Raw genomic sequence first — 21,090 nt, 5'->3', positions numbered from 1 at the left:
AACTGATGGACTCTATCTAAAGAAGAGATGAACCTTAATTTAGTCAAGGCCTATGGTGATTTTTTTCTTCTTTATCAAAATTGCTCATAATTACATATTTCAGAGAAACCTCATCCAGAGCATTCTCTTCCACAAAAGAAGGAAGTCCCTTTTCCTCCCTCCCGCTTTAAATGCTGGTGATAAAAGGGAATAAATGTTTTCAATGCTTTTAAATTATCCTGAATTTTTTTTCCCCTGCTTTTCCTTCTTTCTTTCATTATTTTCAATGCCAGGAGTTGCATTTGTTAGGAAAGTTTGAGCAAAAAATTTCACTTGAATAGCATGTAATTTTCAATAGTTTCAGGTAATTGATAATTAACAGAGAATCTTAAAAAGTTACATAGTCTTTGTGGTACAGGGTACTCCCTTTCTATCTAGATTCTTCCCAAGGGAATCAGATTTTTCCTTATATCTCCTTTATGGAGTCATCCTTTTCCATTCCAGTGCACAGCAATCTCTCCTTTCTATCTCCTATAGCAACTTTTCTTTGAACTACTCATTATGCATGGAATATGGATGATTTGGCAGTGGTGTTTAATTTCTGATTGTGCATTTATCTGGTGGCCCCAAAGAGTCTGTGAGGTCCTGAAAAGCAAAGGACCATGCCTCCTGTTTGAATCCTCACAGTAAGGAACACTGTTATCTTCAAATCCACCTAGATTTATTGAGTGCCCATCACTTAATTGTTCAGGCATTTTTAAGTCACATCTCATTGTTTTGTTGTTTAGTCTTTTCAGTTGTATTCAACTCTTCTTGAACCCTATTTGTGGTTTTCTTGGCAGTGATACTGAAGTGATTTGCCGTTTCCTTCTTCAGCTCATTTTCCAGATGAGAGAAACTGAGGCAAAGAGTATTAAGTGACTTGTCCAGGGTCACAGAGCAGCTTTGCACTCAGTGAGATGAGTCTTCCTGATTCTAATACTCTATTGACTGTGCCATCCCACTTATCTTCCCTTATTTAATATATGAGGTCAAATGGAAAAATTCTGCCCAGCTTGGTGTTTGTCCTTCATTCTTAAAGAGTACTATGACATCAGGGAGGTGATATCATGACAAGCAAATGAATTGGATTTGAGTGAGGGGGAAGGCTGGGTCCAGTGGCCTGATATGAAACAAGCTGACTGGACATGGTCCTAGATTCCAGGCATTTAGGGTTAAGTGACTTGCCCAGGGTCACACTAACTAGTCAGTGTCAAGTGCTTGAGGACAGATTTGAACTCAGGTCCTAATGTCTCCAGGGTTGGTGCTCTATCCACTGTGCTTAGTTGTCCTATATAAATTCTAGTTATTATTGTTACTAATATTCTTGAGTGGAAAGTATTTTCAAATTGTTCAATATTCAGAACTTAAAAAAATTGCTTTCTGCCCTCATAGATATTTTAGTGTGATAACAGAGGTAACTTTGATATAAACTATTGCAGAGTAGGAATATTGGGAAATTGTAAAAGGAAATAATGGGAAGTTATGAATTGGGGTGGGAGAGGATCAAAGAAACATTATGAAGCAAGGTAGTATTAACACTCGTTAGCATTTCTATTGTATTTGGCAGTCAGGGGGTGGGGTGGGGAGGGGGCAGTGGATACTGGGACAGCCCTGGAGTAAGGAACATTTGAGTTCCTGAGACACATACAAGTTGTGTTATCCTGGGAAAGAACTTAACCCCAATTGCCTCAGTTTCTTCATCTCTCAGAATGGTCTGGAGAAGAACCTTTGCCAAGAAAACACCAGATAAGGGGTCATGAAGAGTTGAATGAGACTGAACAACACAAACAAACAATATAGATTCTCTATGTTAGATTCTTTACAAATATTATCTTATTTGATCCTCACAACAACCCTGTGAGCTATTATTATCCCCATTTTTCAGTTGAGAAAATCAAGACAGAGATGAAGTGACTTGCCCAAGGATGCACAGTTCATAAGTGTCCAAGACTGGACTTGGACTAAGGTTTTCCAGTGTACTCTATTCATTGCACTGCCTAGTTGCATATTACATAGGTCATATTTGAGTTGGGCTCCAAATGATGATTAAGATTCAGCTGACAAGCAGGTATAGGAATACATTCCAAACATAGAATAGTTTGTGCAAAGCTCTGTGAGGGAAGGCAATATGTCTTATTTAAGAGCAGGCATTGTACGCAAATTTGAACAATGCTTTTCATGCAAATAGAACATTTTTTATTTACCTTTTATTTAAATTTTCCAATTACATGCAAAAGTAGTTTTCAACATTCATCCATTTGCAAATTTATGAGTTCTTGCATTTTTCTACCACCCTTCCTTCCCCCCTTTCCTTGACAAGAGTAATTTGGTGAAAGCTGTACATGTAAAATCAATTGGGCTTAATCTAATTCCATATTAGTTATGTTGTGAAAAAGGAATTAGAACTAAGGACGGAAAAACCATGAGAAAGAAAGGACAAATATGAAAGAAGTAAACAATTGAATGCTTTGCTCTGCATTCAGATTCCATATTTTTTTCTCTGGATTTGGATGGCATTTTCCTGAACAGATTCCTCAGGATTATTCTTGATCACTGAATTGCTGAGAGGAACTGCAAATATCATACATAGTTGATCATCTCACAATGTTGTGGTTAATGAGTAAAATGTTCTCTCTCAATTTATAACAGCTCATACAAGTCTTTCCATGCTTCTCTAAAATTTAGTCACTCATAATGTTCTTTTAGAACATTAATACTCCATAACATTTATATACCATAACTTGTTTAGCCATTCCCCAATTTATGGGCATCCCTTCAATTTTTGATTCTTTATCACTACAGAAAAAGCTGCTATGAAAGTTTTCGAACATGCGAGACTTTTCCTGATTTTTATGCTCTCTCAAATAGAACATTTTTCAAAGATAGGCTTTTTTTGGGGGGGAGGGGAAAGTATATTAGGAAGACGTATGTATTTTCAGGTAAATGGGAAAATGCTAGAGAAGAAGGAGAGATTAAATACACTTGAGAAATTGTTTAAGTGCTAAAACGAGATTAGGAGGTGAAAGAAAAGGTAGATTTTAAAAGTCTTGGTGAAAAATAGGGATTCATTTTTTTTTTTCACCAAAGAGAAAGGGAGATATGGGTAAGGTTTTAGTAATAGAACAGTGGAATTTAGGGAGGTCATGACCTACAGCTTTATAGTATTGGAGCAGATTGACATTTGCTATGAAGGGAAATGGTTGTGGAGAGAGGAAAAGAAGAAAATGTTTACCAGTCACTCTGGAAAAATGTGATAGGGAGTTGATATGGATAGAGAAGATGGTAAAGAATATCAAGGACTTATCTACTATCAAGGTGTAGTGGGTAAAATCACTCTGTATTTCATCACTTTCTACAAATCTACATTTACTAGCTATGTGACCTTGGACAAGTCACTTAACCCTGATTGCCTCACATTCAAGGTCATCTCCAGTTGTCCTGATTCATATCTGGCTCTGGAAGAGAAAGTGAGGCTGGTGACTTAGCACAGCATCCCCCTCCCCCTCTCAAATCCAATTCATGTGTTTGCTATCACCTTAGTGAAGTCATGAAGGACTAACAACAGCTTATAACAAACAGCCTTGAAACAAAAGTGAAGAAAATGGATGATGTGGGTCATTATCCAAGGGTAAAGATTTACTGGATGTGAATGATAGAGTGTCAAGGGTGCAAGACATTCTAGGTTACTACTAGAGAAACATCAATATGTTCAGATGGGGTATGAAGATAAGTGAAGTCAGAATAAGGAATATAAGCTGAGAGAACAGAATAGGTTTTGGTAAGGGTGAAAAGTAGAATGATGTAAGTAATATGCTGAGTTAGGGCAAAAAGATAATTTGTTGAATTTAGAGAATGGAATTTCTGCATCATGAAAATTGTGTAATTCTGAGAGATGGTTAATTGTAAGGTAGAATCATGCTACTGTTGGCAGAATGTAAATTGAGACATTATTGTAGTCAGGTTGTTGAGGGGTAACTATTAATGTAAATGTAAATATAATGTAAATATTAAAAGTAGTGAAGATTATGGCAAAAAACAATGAATCAGATAAGGCAATTAAAAGAAAGTATAGAGAGTAATCTGGATGGAATTCAATGACAGCAGTAAGAATGGGAAGAGATTAATATAATTGTTTATGGTAGATGCTCAATCTTTAATGAAATGCATGAACACCTTTGGGTACTAAACTTGTTGAACTCAGCCCACTGCTTTTCAATATTAACTAAAAGATTGAACTAGAATCTAAAAATGATATGGGGGCAAGTTAGTTAACCTCCCTCATATTACAGATGAGAAAAACTTAAGTGACTTGCTCATCGCCATAGCATGACAGAATCAACACTGACCTGAGGCCTCCATCCTCCTAATGCAATGTAAACTAACAACTATTTGGGATATTGTTAATTTTACCCAAACAACTGATTGTTCAACTGTATTAGTTGATTAAACAAAGAACTGCACATTTCTTGAACATATGTTGGACATTATTAGATGCATGTACTTGGCCCTGATTTAGGCTTTAGTATAATACTACCATTGGGTGTGTGCTGGTCTGTTGAATAAATTGCAAAAGACATTAGTAATACAAGCAAAATTTGGTAGACCTAAATGTGAATGAGTCTTATGAAACAAAATCAAGATTTGTTTTTTTTCTTCCTTTGGAGGTATTTAATTAAATGTTTACAATTTAAATCAAGTCTATATACATGATTATAAGTCTAGAGGTAAAAGCAACCTTAAAGACTGTGTAGTCAGGCTCCCTGATTGTATAGATGAAGGAAACCAATGCCCTGTGAGGTTAAGTTAATGTCTTGCCCAATGTCATGAAGATAGTAAGTATATCTGTTGTTTTCTAAGTATGTTTAGGATTCCCATGGTGTACATATATTTACTTATGTTATATTAATTATATTATTCTATATTTTATGGCATATATATTCACATATATATTCACTTCTTATAACTTAAGAGTCTTTGAAAGTCACGTGGGATACTGAGAGGTAAAAACACCAAGACAGCATTATTTTAAAAAGAGGAATGGATCCTAGACCATGTGTGGCCCTCTATCCATTATAATATTAATTCCTACAATACATCCATCTGTACCCAACCCACATATACATACAGATGGCAATATATATATGCAATATGAAGTGAGCTATGACTCATCAGGATGACTCTCTAGACAGTTCTTACATCTCCCATCTGCAGTCTGTGTAGATCAAAAGATGGTAAGAATAGTGTTACATTGCAGAGTACCCGACATGTAGGTAGCTTTCAGTCTTAGCTTCCTGAAACGGAAAAAATAATCAGTTACAAAACAAAGTAGGTTATATGATGCTGCCCTAAAGAAATGCACATAAGACAGAGCTGTTATTTTCAGTCCCTGTTACCAGCATGGAAGTTTTGCCACAATGTGTACTTCCCTGTGAGCTCTGACTGAATTTGGGAGTGTCATGGGTTACTGAGGGAAATTATGTAAAGTATACCTTAGTCCTTCTAGTCATTCATATAATCTTTTATGTGTTTTTGCTTATTTGAATCCCAGAACTTCTATCAAGTTTGAAGGAAATGGTATATCCTTTGGGAACAAAATAAAGCTTGTCCTTTATGGCTTCCATGGTTTGAAATGAAAGACAGCTTTCATGGATAGAGGAATAGTACTGGAGTAAGAAAAGCAGGGTTAAAGTCCTGCCTATAACAACCAGTTGCCATGTGACTTTGATGGACAAATGGCTTGAGACTCTAGGGTCCCCCAGGCCACTTTCTTAGACTGAGTTACAAATGAATTAACTGATCTTCATCAATACAGAGTAGCTCTGTACCTAGTGTTACCCATGCTGATAAAATCAGAAGTCTAAACCAAAGTATTATTTCAAGTCTTATAGCAGTTATACTCATTGTAATTAAGAAAAGTAGATTCCAGTAGTGAAATTGGAGCTGGATAGTGGTATCAGGGATTGTCTCAATGAATTGGTATAAGGTTGTCTTTCAAGAAAAAAGAGTAGCAGCAGCTAGTTAACTATGAAATAATAAAGTCAGGAAATATTTGTTGAGTACAGCCTTTGTGTAAGGCACCATATAAGAGTCCATAAAACATACAAAAGATTATAAGATGTCATCCCTGTCATCAGAATTTTGCCATCTTATTTTTTGGAGATAAGTATTATGCACATGACAAAAACCACATCAATACATTAAGATATGTTACTTCATTGGTTTAGGTACTCCTTTCATTGCTGAGGAGCATAACCCATTATTCATTTAATAAATGAGTTATAGAGAGTTGTCTAAGACTCAGAGTTACTAAGTAACTTACCACAGCTAATTGTGATTTGGTCACAGTTCCAAAGTGTCAAAATGAAGAAAATTAATCATAGATGATTCTGAAATTACTATGAAAGACATAGTAATGATAACATATCTCATAAGTGGTATAGACAGTAAGCAATAAGAATTCAGAGGAAGAGGGAAGAGTAGAGCCAAGATGATGGAGTGGTAGAAAATAGTAGAGTGAAATCCTTTCCCAAAACTCCTCCAAATATAGCTAGAAATGCAACAGAAAGAATCCTGAAGGGAAAGCCAGAAAAAAGTGACAGTGAGTCATTTCTCCAATCAACTCAGCATATGGAGACAGATAGGAAGGTCTGCATACAGGGAAGACCGATTGAGAGTGGACTGAAAAGGGGACCTGTGCAGAGTAATGACATTCTCTGGTAGGAAGACTGGCCTTTCTGGAAGTAGTTCAGAAAGCAACAGCAACAGTGGTATTGCTCAGTTTTCAAGCACTGAGCAGAATTTCACTTCTTGCATTTAGCCCAGCCTACAGAGGAATAGCCAAGAAAGGAATCTCAGACCCAAGAGAAGTCTTTAATTTTGCTACTTAGAATTAACAAAACTTTCCATCTGAGCAATAGAGGCAGAGTCCAACACAATCTGTTCTTGTTCAGACCCAAATCCAGTTCAGGAAATTACAGAGTTTAGTTCAAACCATGTTGGGAGTAATGAAAGTAGATACTCAGCCTGTCCCTGACATTACACTCAGTACCCTAGGAAAGTAGCAACATGACCAACTCAAAGTTTCCTTCCAGATGTGTGGCAGAGTTTAGCTCTAAACTCAAGTTATAATTCAGAAGGTAGGTTGAAAGAATAGGCAAGCAAACAAAAAGCAAAAAAAAAAATTAGAGCCTTTCATCATAATGAGTTTTTATGATAGCAATGAAACTAAAGACACAAATACAGAAGATGAGAATGACCCCAAAATATCTACAAGGAAAACAAAACAAAATAAAACTTAGATTGGGCACAAACTCAACTGGAAATCCTGGAAGAGAAGAAGCAAATGTTTTTTGGTAAGAGTTTAAAAATGTTTTTTAAATAAATGAGAAATGAGAGTGTCTAAGGGAAAAAATGGAAAAGAAATGAGGACAATGGAGAAAAGAATTGTAAAGGGAATTAACACTTTGGCACAGTAGTTATAAAACATTGCCAAAACACCAAATGTCTTGAAAATTTGAATGGACAAATGAAAGCAATTGATTCCAAGAGGCAACATGAAATATTAAAGCAAAGTCAAAAGACTGTAAAAAGAATGGTATAAAGTATCTCATAAGAAAAAAGAAAAAACAACCCACCATCCAATCCATCCACCCCCCCAAAAAACTGACCTGGAAAATCAATTGAGGGAAAAAATTAAGAATGAATTTTTTGAATGCCATGACCAAAAAAAGTGCATGGACATCATATTTCAAGATCTATAGAAAGAAAATTGGCCAGATCTTAGAACCAAAGGGCAAAGTAAAAATGAAATAAATCTGCTGGTTGCCCCCAAATAAAAATGCTGAGAAACATTATAAACAAAACCAGAAAAAGCAATCAGAGAAAAAATAATTCAAGTACCAAGGAGCCATAGTCAAAATCACCTAATTTGAAGTTGGACTATGATATTTTAGAAGTCAAAGGGAACAAATTTATAAAGAAGAAATACTTACCCAGAGAAATAGAGCATAATATTACAGGAGGGAGGGAGGGAGGGAGGGAGGGAGGGAGGGAGGGGGAGAGAGAGAGAGAGAGAGAGAGAGAGAGAGAGAGAGAGAGAGAAATGGATCTTTAATAAAAGAGACAACTTCTAAACATTTCTGCTGAAAAGGCTAGAGATGAGCAGAAATCACAAAGTTCAAACACATAACTGAAAAGAAATATAAAAAGGTAAACATTAATGAACAATAATGATTAAAGGATCAGACAAGGATAAACTGCTTAAATTCATAAATGGGAGATTATCCATGACTTATTTGAACCCTATTATCATTAAGTTTCATTCAAAGAATCCAATTAGAGTGGTCTGATTTGTCTTGATGTTTAAAAGAGAAAAGAAAGAGAGGTAAAGAGGAATAAACTACAAAGGAAAGAAAGGAATTTTAGGGAAATTTATCTCCCATAATTAGGTAGATAGCTATACAAACAAAGAATGGGGATCTGATCATTATTTGAATTTTACTCTCATCTGAATTGATCAAATGAAGGAAGAATACCTATACAAAAACACACAGTTAAAATATAGAAAAAAAAAAGAAGGAATGAGAAGTGTAGAGAAGGAATTAGAAGGTAGATTAATAGAGGGATTAGTGCTAAAGTGAAGCAAATTCTAAGAATGTACAAAAATATTTATTGCCTTTTTTTGATGTAACAAAGAATGGGAGAATGGATGAACAAGTGATGGATATACTATTTGCTAAACTCATCAGTGTAATAATCAAGGATTCCAGAAGACTAATGATGAAATGCTATCCATCTCCTGATTGCAGAACAGAGTCCCAGAATACAGAATATGACAACTTTTTTCGATATATTAATAAGGAAAATTCTTTTATTGACTTTGATATGGTAGAAAAGTGGAGGGTATTGTTTGAGCAAAGACAAAAATGAGAAGGAATAAGATTGTCCAGGTATCAGTGAGTAAACTAATTTTATTGAGATAGATCAGGGGATTTAAAGAAATGATTTTGGATTGTGGTAGGGAAGCCCTTGAATGCCAGATATGACTCTAAGAGTGATTTTTTTTTTGTATTTTTATGGGTGAGAATGTTGATAATGAACCTTGCCAATGAAATTTTTGTTATTGCAACATATCTAAGAAGTAGTGCAGTATAAAATATAGAGAAATGACCTTGGAATCCAGAAGACCTCAGTTCAAGCTCCATTTCTGATATATCCTGACCATGTGATCCTGAGTTAGTATTGTAACATCTCAGTCTTTAAGATAAAAGTTGCAGAATAGTTACTTATTTGCCCTGACATAAGGAGTTTCTTCTTCTGGAGTTCCTTACTCCAATGAAATCATAGACCTATTTTAAAAGTGATTGTTATCAAGGCCTACATCCAGAACCTGGGTTTGTGATGAATTATCATGAAATGGGAAATTGAGTCTCTGAGACTGAGTTCACTGTAAAGAAAACTGGGGGGTGGCTAGGTGGCGCAGTGGATAAAGCACCAGCCCTGGAGTCAGGAGTACCTGGGTTCAAATCCGGTCTCAGACACTTAATAAGTACCTAGGTGTGTGGCCTTGGGCAAGCCACTAGCCTCATTTGCCTTGCAAAAACCTTAAAAAAAAAAGAAAAGAAAACTGAGCTTGGAGTCAGAAACCCTGTGTTTGAATACCATCCTTGCCAATTAACTAGCTATAGAACCTTGGACAAATTATCTAATATTATGAAATCAGTTTAAGTATTGTTTAATTTTCAAATATTTTACTCATGCTTGTTTTTTATTCTGAAGTTACTTTTCAAGAGCTCTTTCCTAAACGACTCCCTGCCCCTGCCACCTCTACCACCAAAAGAAATGTTCCTTCTTATTCTTTTAGTCCCCACATCCTCAGTCCATCTCCTCTCTTCCAAAAGAAGGGAAATATATTTTGTCTTTGGAGTACTGGAAACAGTAGTTTATTGTCATATTTAATCTGAGTTCTAATTTTTTTAATATTATCTTCATTTAAATTATATTCATTAAATTTCATTTAAAATTATTTTCATTCAAATTAAATTAAATTTTCATTTCAATTATTAAAATATTATTTTCATTAAACTATTTAAATTCACTAAATTTTCTGTGTTGATCTCCATTTTACTGCTTTCTTTTCCTCAAAATATTTATATATCTTCTATTCTAATCTTGTGATGATATCCCATTAAATAATAATAATAATGATGAGAACAACTTGCCTTTATTTATTGCCTTGTGTATGATCTGATTTATTCATTTAGCAACTCTTTGACATAGGTAGATTTTTATTAGTATTCCCATTTTACAGGTGAAGCAAATTAAGCATAGTGAGATGAAAGGATATAACAAGGATTATCTATTTGCTAAGTGTTTGAGTTAGCATATTTTGAACCATACCCAAGTATAGGTGCATTTACTATATTTCTAAAAAAAAAAATTGCTGCTATAAAAGTACTATAGTGGATATTTTTGCATAAGTGAATAGGCAGCTAGGGAGATAGGAAAACTGTGCTTCAAATCTTGCCTCAGAAACTAGCTTATTGTGTGACTCTGGGTGAGTCACTTATCTCCTCTTAACCTCAGTTTCCTCCTTTGTCAAATGGGAATAATTATACCACTTAACAGGGTTGGTATAAAGATCAAATGAGTTAACATATGTAAAGTACTTTGAAAGCCTTGAAGCTTGAAAATAACAATTAGCTGTTATTAATAATGAATAATTAGCAATTTGGCTACCCTCAATTTATCAGGATATTCAGTTAAATAGAATTTGGGAACTTTCTGTTGTTGATCCCTGGAGCATTTGGGGGAGGTTCATTTAAATCTGGAACCCAGTTGAGGACTATATAGTGTTGAGGACCATAAGGCCTTTATTGGAAACTACTTAACCAAGTCCTATAAAAAAAAGCTCCTTATTCAGGTCCTATGTGCTTCTTCAGCAGAAGATAGTCAAGGGCAAGATTTCAAAAGAAATTTGCTTTTAATCTATAGCTTGGGTGGATTAGAAGTGCTTTGCCAGGTTACAGTATATGTCAGAAGAGATATTCTCTTGAATTACTGAGCTAAGGACAGAATTCCAAAGAATTTGCCCAACCCCCAGTGTCACATACCTACCCTATGATTTTGGAGGGTTGAAAAATAGCAACCCTGGCCATCCATATTCATAGCAAGGAAAGTGACCATCAGAAATAAGAGTGGGCAGAAGTAAGTTAGGCAATAGGGAGTTCTGTACTTGTTGCCAAGATAGAGGATTTTTTTTTAGGTTTTTGCAAGGCAAATGGGGTTAAGTGGCTTGCTGGAGGCCACACAGCTAGGTAATTATTAAGTGTCTGAGACCGGATTTGAACCCAGGTACTCCTGACTCCAAGGCCAGTGCTTTATCCACTACGCCACCTAGCCGCCCCTAAAATAGAGAATTGAGTTATAAGTATCCCTTCAGTTTATACAAATGTTGACCTTTTCATCTGTGGCTATGGAACCTCCTTCCCCAACACCATTCTGTTGTATGTTTCTTTGAAGTGCTTCATAGAGTCCCAGGATTTAGAGCTGGAAGGGTCTTTAAAGATAATTCAGTCTTATCTTCTCATATGTTAAGTGAGGATAAAAAGAGATTAAAGACAAAAGAGGGTAAGTGGCCTGCCCCAAATCCCTAGTAGAACTAAGATCTGAACTCAGACCTTCTGACTCTAAATCTGTTGCTCTTAATCTTAATATCACCATGCCAAGTTATATGCAGTCCAGTTAATTTTTTTTTAAAATAAGTTGATGTGAAAGAATTAGAGAAATGGGGGAAATTAAGTGGCGGGTGGGGTAGAGAGAATCCTTGAAGTCTTCCACTTTCAGGAGATTTAAGGAAACCTAGTATGCAAGAGTATTTCTTTTTTTCTTGTTTTTCAGGAACTGTGAAAAATCAATGGCTAAAAGTTTTCAAACTTCCATGATTTGAGGAATAAAGGTACCACTCTTTATTCCAAATCCCAATTATATTACTTAAGTAATTCGTCTTTTTCTTCATTGGTAAAATAAAAGTCATATTTACCATCTTCTACAAAATAGAAATTGGAAAAAACCCCAATATTATTGAATAGATTCTCTCATTTATCTAGAAGCTAAATAGACAGAAAACTTGAATAACCAGAATATCCTCTTCCCAATGAGAAGTGGTATTTGGAGGACCAGTCACTAACTTCTTATAGATTGATTTTTTAGGTTCCATTAACCTTTAAGTGATGGAACTCTATAATGATGAACCTTAGCCATCCTCAGTTTCCATTTTTTCATATGTAAAATAATGTTGTTGGGATTGCTGTCCTCTAAGGCTTCTTGTGTATCTATATCTGTAATTCTATGAAATACCCTAATGCATCCTTTGAGTCATTAAAGAAAATTTCAGTTATGCTTGGTTGGATTTTTGTTTGACTGATTCCTCTGAACCTATGATTTCATCTTTGTCAGGAATTCTCATTGAGGAAAGTACTTCTCTTGATGCAGATCTTGAACTTGCTTGTAATATAGCAGTCTCAGATGCAATGAGAGGTTAAGGGACTTGATTATCACAACCAATATATGTTAGAGGCAGGTTGTGAATCCAGGTGTTCCTTCTTATTTAATAGGCTACATTGTCTTTACATAGGGTTTTATTAGAAAATAAATTTAGTTGTATTTTCATTTTTTGATAATTGGTAATCCATGTTTGTTACTTTTGACTACTCTCAATTGAGCAAAATGTTCAATTAAGTAGACTACTCATTCTCTAAATGTTTTCACGTGCCTTTCATAAATACAGGAGCTTAGATATCCTTTTCACAAGAGTTTTTCTATCTTGATAGGAAAACAAATAACTACTGGAATTAACATTGAATAATTGTTTTCCTCATATTGCATAAAATTGGAAAAAATAATGAAGAGCTTTGTATGAGAGACCCATTTTCCTCATTTTCTATGTATTAGAGTTATATGAATTTTTTTATCCTAAATGTTCTCTGAATCTTTATATTCACAATGATTTTTTAAAAAAAAGAATTCTGTAATTTTCAGTGTTTCCATTTTTCCCCTCTGAGAAAATCCACAGTAACATCTAATCATTTTTTAAACTGACTTTTTTTTTAAAAAAATCTATTTTTCATGCATTCATCAAAGTTCACACAACTTGTATTTTTGTTTTATAAGAATATTTTCATACCATTCAGTGGTGTATATTTTTGCTGCTGTTTAAATGAGAAAGTCTGCTCATTGTTTTTCTTGGGTCAAGAATAACACTTTCATTGTTTGGTTGCTCATCAGAGGACATAACCTCATTTGCAGTAACTGGTCCAGATCCTTTTATTTATATTATGTGAGTACTCTTTCCCTGGAAATTCAAAAACTGCAGAATATATCTTGTTAGTCCTCTCTGTTCAATGTATTTTTATACTGAATGTAGTTAGATTCTTCTAGAACCTAAAAACTACATGATGGCTTATAAATATTGAAACCATATTAACAAGTTGAGGTCACAACTCAGTTACTTTGTTGGAGGTAAAAGAGGGAATCATGTGTTACTTGGATCTATTCCTTAGGAAAGACAGAGAAACCAAACCAGGGTATGCTGGTAAATGCTGAACAATCAGCTCTCTGAAGAAAATAAACAAAAACCCTTCTGTGTAGGATTTACCATGAAGTTTAATCTTCATTAATATTTTTCCATCACCTTCTTAAGTCTGGGCAATCTGTAAAACAATAAATTGTTCCTTTATTTGTCATATTTTAACAATCAGCTCACAAGCCATTATTATTTGGCTCTAGCAGTCTCTTGGATCTACTCTACTTCTTACTTGAAATGCCAATTGATGCATTATTTTTATTCATCTCAAACTTTTATTTGCCTCCTCTTAGAATTTAGGAGGATAGAATGGACTCCACCATTTTGAATATAAGCTCAGATTTTTTTTAGGTTTTTGTAAGGCAAATGGGGTTAAGTGGTTTGCCCAAGGCCACACAGCTAAGGTAATTATTAAGTGTCTGAGACTGGATTCGAACCCAGGTACTCCTGACTCCAGGGCCGGTGTTTTATCCACTACACCATCTAGCCGCCCCTCAGATTTCTTTTTATCAGATTTTGTAGTTTTTTTGAGTCATTTTTCAGTTTTGTCCAACTCTTTATGATACTATTTGAGATTTTTTCTTGGCAGAGATATTGAAATAATCTGCCATTTTTTCCTTCTCATTTTATGAGAAGAGGAAACTGAGGCAAACAGGGTTGCAACTTGCCAGGATCATACAGCTAGTAAGTCTCTGAGTTCAGATTTGAACTCAGCGAGAGGAGTCTTCCTAACTCTAGGATTCTATTCACTGCTTCACTGACCCATATCAGATATTATTATTAATTATAAGACTTTGATTCATCTGTCTATAATCTCTTTAGTGTGAGCACCCTCAAAAAATTAAAGGTTACAGCCTATTCATGCCTTCCCTTTCTGTACAGTATTTATGTTCTTCCCTAAATTATTTTCAAAAGATTTCACTTTAATATACCTATATTAACTGTGTGGTAAGTGTAAGGAACTGTTCTAGGTGCTGGAGCTCCAAAGATGAAAAATGGCAGTCTTTGCTTATAGTAAAATAAGGGGGGAAATATGACTTGTACACACACACACACACACACACACACACACACACACACACACACACACACTATAAGATAGAATGTGATAGATACACTGTGCTCTAAGAAAATTTAAAGAGAAAAAATTTTTTGGGGGGAGAAGGGAATGTGGACTCTAGAATTCTTCATAGAGAAGGTTATAGCAGAGCTCAAACCAGAAGGAAGAGTAAGATTCCAAAAGGTAATGATGAGAATGAAGTAAGTACATTCTAACATGGAGGATGACCATTTTGAATGCCCAGAGGTAGTAGTAGAAGACTGGTTAAATTTGCGGGATAGTGAGTAGAACAGTTTGGCTAGGACACTGAGATTATGAAATAGACCAATGTAAAATAAAGCTTTAAAAAAAGAATAATTTGGAGGTACAATGATGAGCTCTTTGAATGCTCGGCTAGGTAAATTGTGTTTAATTCCTGTAAATAAAAGGAAGCATGAAAGGGGGGTTTTGATCAGAAGTTTTGTTTTGTTTTGTTTTTGCAAGGCAATGGGGTTAAGTGACTTGCCCAAGGTAATTATTAAGTGTCTGAATCAAGATTTGAACTCGGTCCCCTTCAGAAGTTTTGAGTCTTTAACTTCTCCTTGAAAGTAAACCGAGTCAGTAGTTGCCCAGAAAGCTGACACAATGTTGTGGCAAGGATACTGGACAAGAAGTTAGTAGCCTTGAGTTGGTTCTGCTATTAAGTTGCTATGATTTTGGGAAAGTCCTTTCCAACCTGTGCCTGTGTTGTCACTTGCAAAATGAAGAGTTTGGGCATGAAGTCCTCTCAGGTCTTTTCTAGCTCTTAATATTCTAGAATTCTATACTTAGGAGACTGTGTTTGAATCCTGACTCTCCTTGCTATTTGTGACTTTGGGCAAATTATCTAACATTTACTTCTTTTATTGGTAAACTGTGATACTGGCATTACCTGCTTCACCAGGTTGATATATGACAAGTGATTTGTAAACCACTAAAAAGTGTTAGGAAAATATGCATTGTTGTAACAATTCTTTGCAAAGATACCAATAAATGACTTTACAAAACATTGCTTTTTTATTGCCTCTATGGATCAAGATAAATCACTTCTTCCCTTTTCTTTCCTTAGACCCTAAAAGAGATCGACAAATTGTTATACATAGAATCCCAAACAAATCAGTTACTAAATGTATTTGGATAGTTTTTTTATACTCACTGGAAATTTAGTCCCACATGGACTTTTCCCCTCAGATTTAGGGAAGAAACTTAGTTTCCCTTTTGATTCCTGAGGTCCTTAAGGAGGCTGAGTTGAATGACATTCATCCCTTTTTTCTTTCTTTCTTTTTTCCTCTGGGAGATTAATTAATAAATGAAGACACCATTTTCTCTTAATGACATTTATTTCTTTTTGTAATACAGACCCTATTCTCTTTCTAAAAGTCAAAAGTTTAGGTAAAAAACTTCTCATTTCAGTTGTTCTCAATTATTTACCCTATTGCTATGCTGGCTGGAACAGCTTTGCAAGTAGCTTTCAAAGCTTATGTCTGGAAACATTTTATGAAATCTTCTTTTGTTTGCCCTTGCTACTCCTCCCTCCTAACCATCTATAATTCTTATTACTCCTTGGATCCTTTCCTAGCAAAAGGAAATGGAATATATGATATACAGCAAATGAAGCCAGGGTACCTCATCTTCTCCAGTCCCATTCCCCACTATTTTGACATAAATTTCCATGAAGATCAAATTAAAAAAAAGGAATAGGAAAGAGAATCTGAGCATATCAAGCCTGCCCTAGCTCTTGTGGTTTTTAATTCTCTGAGTCCAAATCCAGTTTCATGTATGAGAAAATGCTTTTTATATATGGATGTTTATTGTCTGAGTATTTATCAAACATTATTGTACTTGGGACTAGCTTACAAATATAAGTTGAAAAGACAGGCTCATACCCTCAAAGATCTTACATTCTAACAGGAAAAGACTGCACAAAGGGGGGGATCTAAAAAGCCCTTTCAGAAAGCTGTGCCTTATTATAAAGAATCTTAAAAAGAAGAAGAAGAGAAAAAAAATTCAGCAAAGCAAATTGTGACACAGTGAAAAAGTCTGACATTATCCTCTCTTGCTGCAGTGGAGGATTTTGAGTAGGGACATACTCTTTATCTTAAAAGATTAGCACCTAGGGCTTCTTGTATGATTTAGATTAGGGAGAGCCATGAAGAGAAAGATGGGCCGTTCAAAGAATTTTGCTTTAGGAACAATTTTGGGAACAATCTCTTCTGCATCAGTCACTAATGCTTTGTGCTTCCTGTAATACATATGCTCTACAGTAGATTTATAGATTCCCGAGGGTTCTCTAGAAATTATTTTCCCTAGAGATACATCCTGTGCTATCCTTAGAGCAATAAGAAGGTGATAGAAAATGAAATCATCTTTTTTTCTCTTCCTTTCTTCTAGCCCATCCTTTTTCTCCTTTAATTTCCCTAAGTAGCTCTTTCCTCATGTGGTAGCCAGCTGTTCCTGGTGTGGGAACAAACAAGGGAGTTGGGCAATTGTTTCATGCCACTTCCTTCATGCCCCCCCACAAACTTAACCATCATTCAGGATGTACAGCCTGCTTCTGGAAGTATTTAATTGCACTCTCTAAAGGATATGCAGCTCAATAGGCTGCTGTGGGGAAGCGGCGTCCAGCAAAAGAAAAAAAAAAGAAAAGGAAAAGGAACCGACAAAAACACAAACATTATTGATGCACCATTTACTTTTGATGGTTTCTTTGGGCAAAGGAAAATGTAAAATTAGTATTGTGAGGAAAGGAATGCAATATGTTTAGGGGCTAAACTGGGGAGCAAAAACAACCTCAGAGAAATACAACCTATGAGTGCCTTTTGTTAAAGCTAATCCCTAGATTTAATAGGAATTAGTCAATAGGTATCTATTGAGAATTTACAGGGTATTCTGCATTGTGTTAGAAACCTTTAAGTTTCATCCCTATATTAGAAAGAATGCACAGATATTGGTGATGGGCCATTGGTCCTAAGTATTTCTCCTACTTAAGATTAAAGTCTCTTTATGAGTGTGTCCATTTAATGGAAAAACAGCATATGTATAGTTAAATTTACAAAATACACCTACATTATAGAAAGGTACTACAATGTGTCACTGTATGGTATTAGTAAAGAGACTGACATTCAATTTCATAAACATTTATTAAGTCCTTATAAAAGTCCTTTTTTTGGGGGGGGCTAGGCTCTCCCCCCCCTTCACTCTTGGAGCTCCTACTCAAATTATTGACTTCCCTTTCACGAGTTAAACATCCTCCTCCCCCCCTCCAAAAAAGGCCTATTACTTGTAATAATGAATGGTTAATTTAACTCTTGTGAAAAGACCGCTGTAAGTCCTGAGGCTATTGCAGTGGTCAAAAATGAGCCCATATTTATTATGTACTGAGCAATATAGTAGGCACTGGGGAAGTTACAAAATTCAGCTAAAATATAGGTCCCTACTCAAATCCTTTTCATTTTTCTCTGTTTTTTTCTGTCTCTATCTTTCTCTTTCTCCCCCTTTCCTCCTTCCTTTCTTCCTCTCTTCCTTTTTTGTGTGTGTTTTTTCAAGGCAATGGGGTTAAATGACACTTGCCCAAGGTCACATAGCTAGGTAATTATTAAGTGTTTGAGACCAGATTTGAACTAAGTCCAGGGCTGGTTCTCTACCCTCTGTACCACCCATCTTTCTCTCTTCCTATTTCTTTTCTCTCTCTCTCTCCCTCTCCCTCCCTCCCTCCCTCCCTCCCGGTTTATTTAGAGACCAAATCTAATAAGGGGAAACAATAGGAATTACATGTAAAGTATTTATTACACTTTAGTTTTAAAATTCAAATCCATGTATAAAGGATAGTAGAGATGGGATTAAACAACATTTTTTTGTGACAAATACAGGGAGTTAGCTCTTCATCAATCAGCAGTGTGATGTTGCAGCCTATATTAAGCTAAGGAATATTATTAGGCTTCATAAAGAGGGGACTGGTATCCAAAACATAGGAGATAACAATGCCACTGTAGTTTTTCCCTTCTCAAACCACATCCTCAGATTATATTCAGTTGTAAATACCATATTTTGGGAAGGTCAGTGAGCTGCTGAAAGGTATCCAAAGGAAAGAAACTCAGGTCATGATGAGACCAAAGAACAGGTTATCTGAGAAATTAGTGATGTTTAAGCTTGGTCCAGTTTAAGTGTCCTAGCTACTGTCAAATATTTCAATATTTGTCATGTAAAATAGGGAGTTACTTTGTATTGCTCAATGTCAGAAGACAAAACTAGAAGTAATGATTAAAAGCTACAGAGAAATATATTTAGATTTTGGTCTAAAGAAAAACTTTCTAGAAATCAGAGACATCTAATGGAAGAATGAAGAGGCTACTCATTCTACCCATAATCAGAAATATTTAATTTCAAGTTATTTAGATGTCATTATATGAAAACTGAAAGCTCACTTTTTGGGGACATCCACTAAGGGACTCCTGCTTATTTGCATGGACTTCTAGGTGATGCAGTAGGTAGAAGCATGAACCTTGGAATTAGGAAGATTCATCTTCTTGAGTTGCAATCTAGCCCTAGACACTGTTTGACCCTGTGCAAGTCACTTCACGCTGTTTTACTTCAGCTTCCTCTTCTGTAAGATGAGGAAGAAAATGAAGAAACAAACAAACAAACAAACCCAACTAGGTTCACAAAAAAGTTTGACATGAATGAAACACTAAACCAACAACAAGATCTTGGCAAAACTTAAAGTGATATGCAAAGACTAGCTATTTTTAAAAATGTATCCTTTTCTCCCTTTCTTTTCCCTCACTCAGATGCTTGCTTGATTACAATATCCTTTTGAATTTCCTAAGTTTCTACTCATTTCTCTTATATTTTGAGTGGAAGCTCCAAATCTTCCATACTATATTTATAAAAACTGCCCAATTCAAAGCATTTATTGAAAAAATTGGGAGGAGAGGAGGGAAAGTCATGTCAATTTTTAGGCTTTTTATTCTCCAGTGAAGCTATTGGTTTCTTCCTTTAAGATTTACTGTAACAAAGCCTCTCAGAGAGTATTTAAGAAGGACAAATGAAAGAAAAGGGAAGAAAATGTCAAGCTGTAAAGAAATAAAAGGATTAAAATGCAATATACAAATAAAACAGAATCAAGCTTCTAGGAACTTTTGTTTTTTCAGCATGCAGTAATAAAATATCTTTCTAGTTACATTTAATTTAAACTATTCAGTATCCTGAGTTAGTCAAGCTTGTCCAGGTGCATTTTTCCAGTCAAAGGTGTTAGACTCTGAGCCTATAAAACTTCCAAGTGAGACTGAACAACTGAGAAATGATTAAAAAAATAAAAATATACTACAACGTATATAGAGTTAATTTCTGGTTTTCTAAGTCAAACGGGATTTTTTTTCTATTTGACATTGACATCATCATTTCAGATAACTGAAATTTAACTCTTTACATGCCCAAATCACCCATTTCAGCTGTGTGTACATGTCTATAGAAATATTTGTAAAAGTTATTTTTCACCTATCTGCCTTCTATAAAACAAGTGATCAAATGGGATAATACTGGAAATGCCCTTTCAATAGTGCCTAACATATAGTCGCTAATTAATGAATACTTATTCTCCAGCCCTTAAATAGAACTTATACAGTATTATTTTAATTTCCCTTTTCTTTTGTTAATAGTATTTTACTTTTTCCCCCAATTAAATGTCAAGACAATTTTTAGCATTCATTTTTACAAGATTTTCAGTTCCAAATTTTTCTTCCTCCTTTCTTCTTCTCTCCTCTTTGTAAAAATGGTAGGTAGTTTGATATAGGTTAACGTTTTTAAATTATTGCTGAGCATCATTAGAAATTTTTAGGGTCTTCTCATTGCTAAGAAGATAAAATCTAAACTCCTTTCCTTGACAATTAAGGGCCTTCAGAGTCTCTCTCAGCCTTTTTATCCATTTTACAATCCACAGAAATTCAAATATTAATTTGTTCCCCCAACTTGGAGTCTTTCTTTCATTTCCCCAAATTCATATAAATCTTGTATTCAGAAGTAGGTCTCTAGTGCAATGATCCAGGGATCTGTGCTTGATTCTATGCTGTTTTAAGGTTATTTTTAAAATTTTATTTTATTTTATTTAATTTTTGTTTTTATCAGTGGACTTATATAAAGGCATTAATGGCATTCCCTTCCCATTTGCAGATTACACCAACTTTTCAAGGATGGTCACTGCACTAGCTGTTTTTTAAAATATAAAGGCACTTTAGCAATCTAAGAAATTGGACTGGATTTAGCAAAATGAAATTAAATAATAGTAAATGTTAAATTTTAAAGCTCGTTTCAAGAATTAATGACACGATGGGGACAGCTAGGTGGCACAGTGGATAGAGCACCCGCCCTGGAGTCAGGAGTACCTGAGTTCAAATCCAGCCTCAGACACTTA

At 35.1% G+C, this 21,090-nt stretch overlaps 1 protein-coding gene across 1 annotated transcript in view; it reads left to right on the top strand.

Moving 5' to 3' along the window:
- Positions 1-21,090, top strand: part of OTUD7A (OTU deubiquitinase 7A) — a 414,523-nt gene that overhangs the window by 112,455 nt on the left and 280,978 nt on the right. The window lies entirely within an intron of this gene.

Source organism: Macrotis lagotis, chromosome 4 (assembly GCF_037893015.1).
Source record: "Macrotis lagotis isolate mMagLag1 chromosome 4, bilby.v1.9.chrom.fasta, whole genome shotgun sequence".
Classification (NCBI taxonomy): domain Eukaryota; kingdom Metazoa; phylum Chordata; class Mammalia; order Peramelemorphia; family Peramelidae; genus Macrotis; species Macrotis lagotis.
This window is presented reverse-complemented; position numbering and strand designations above follow the sequence as displayed.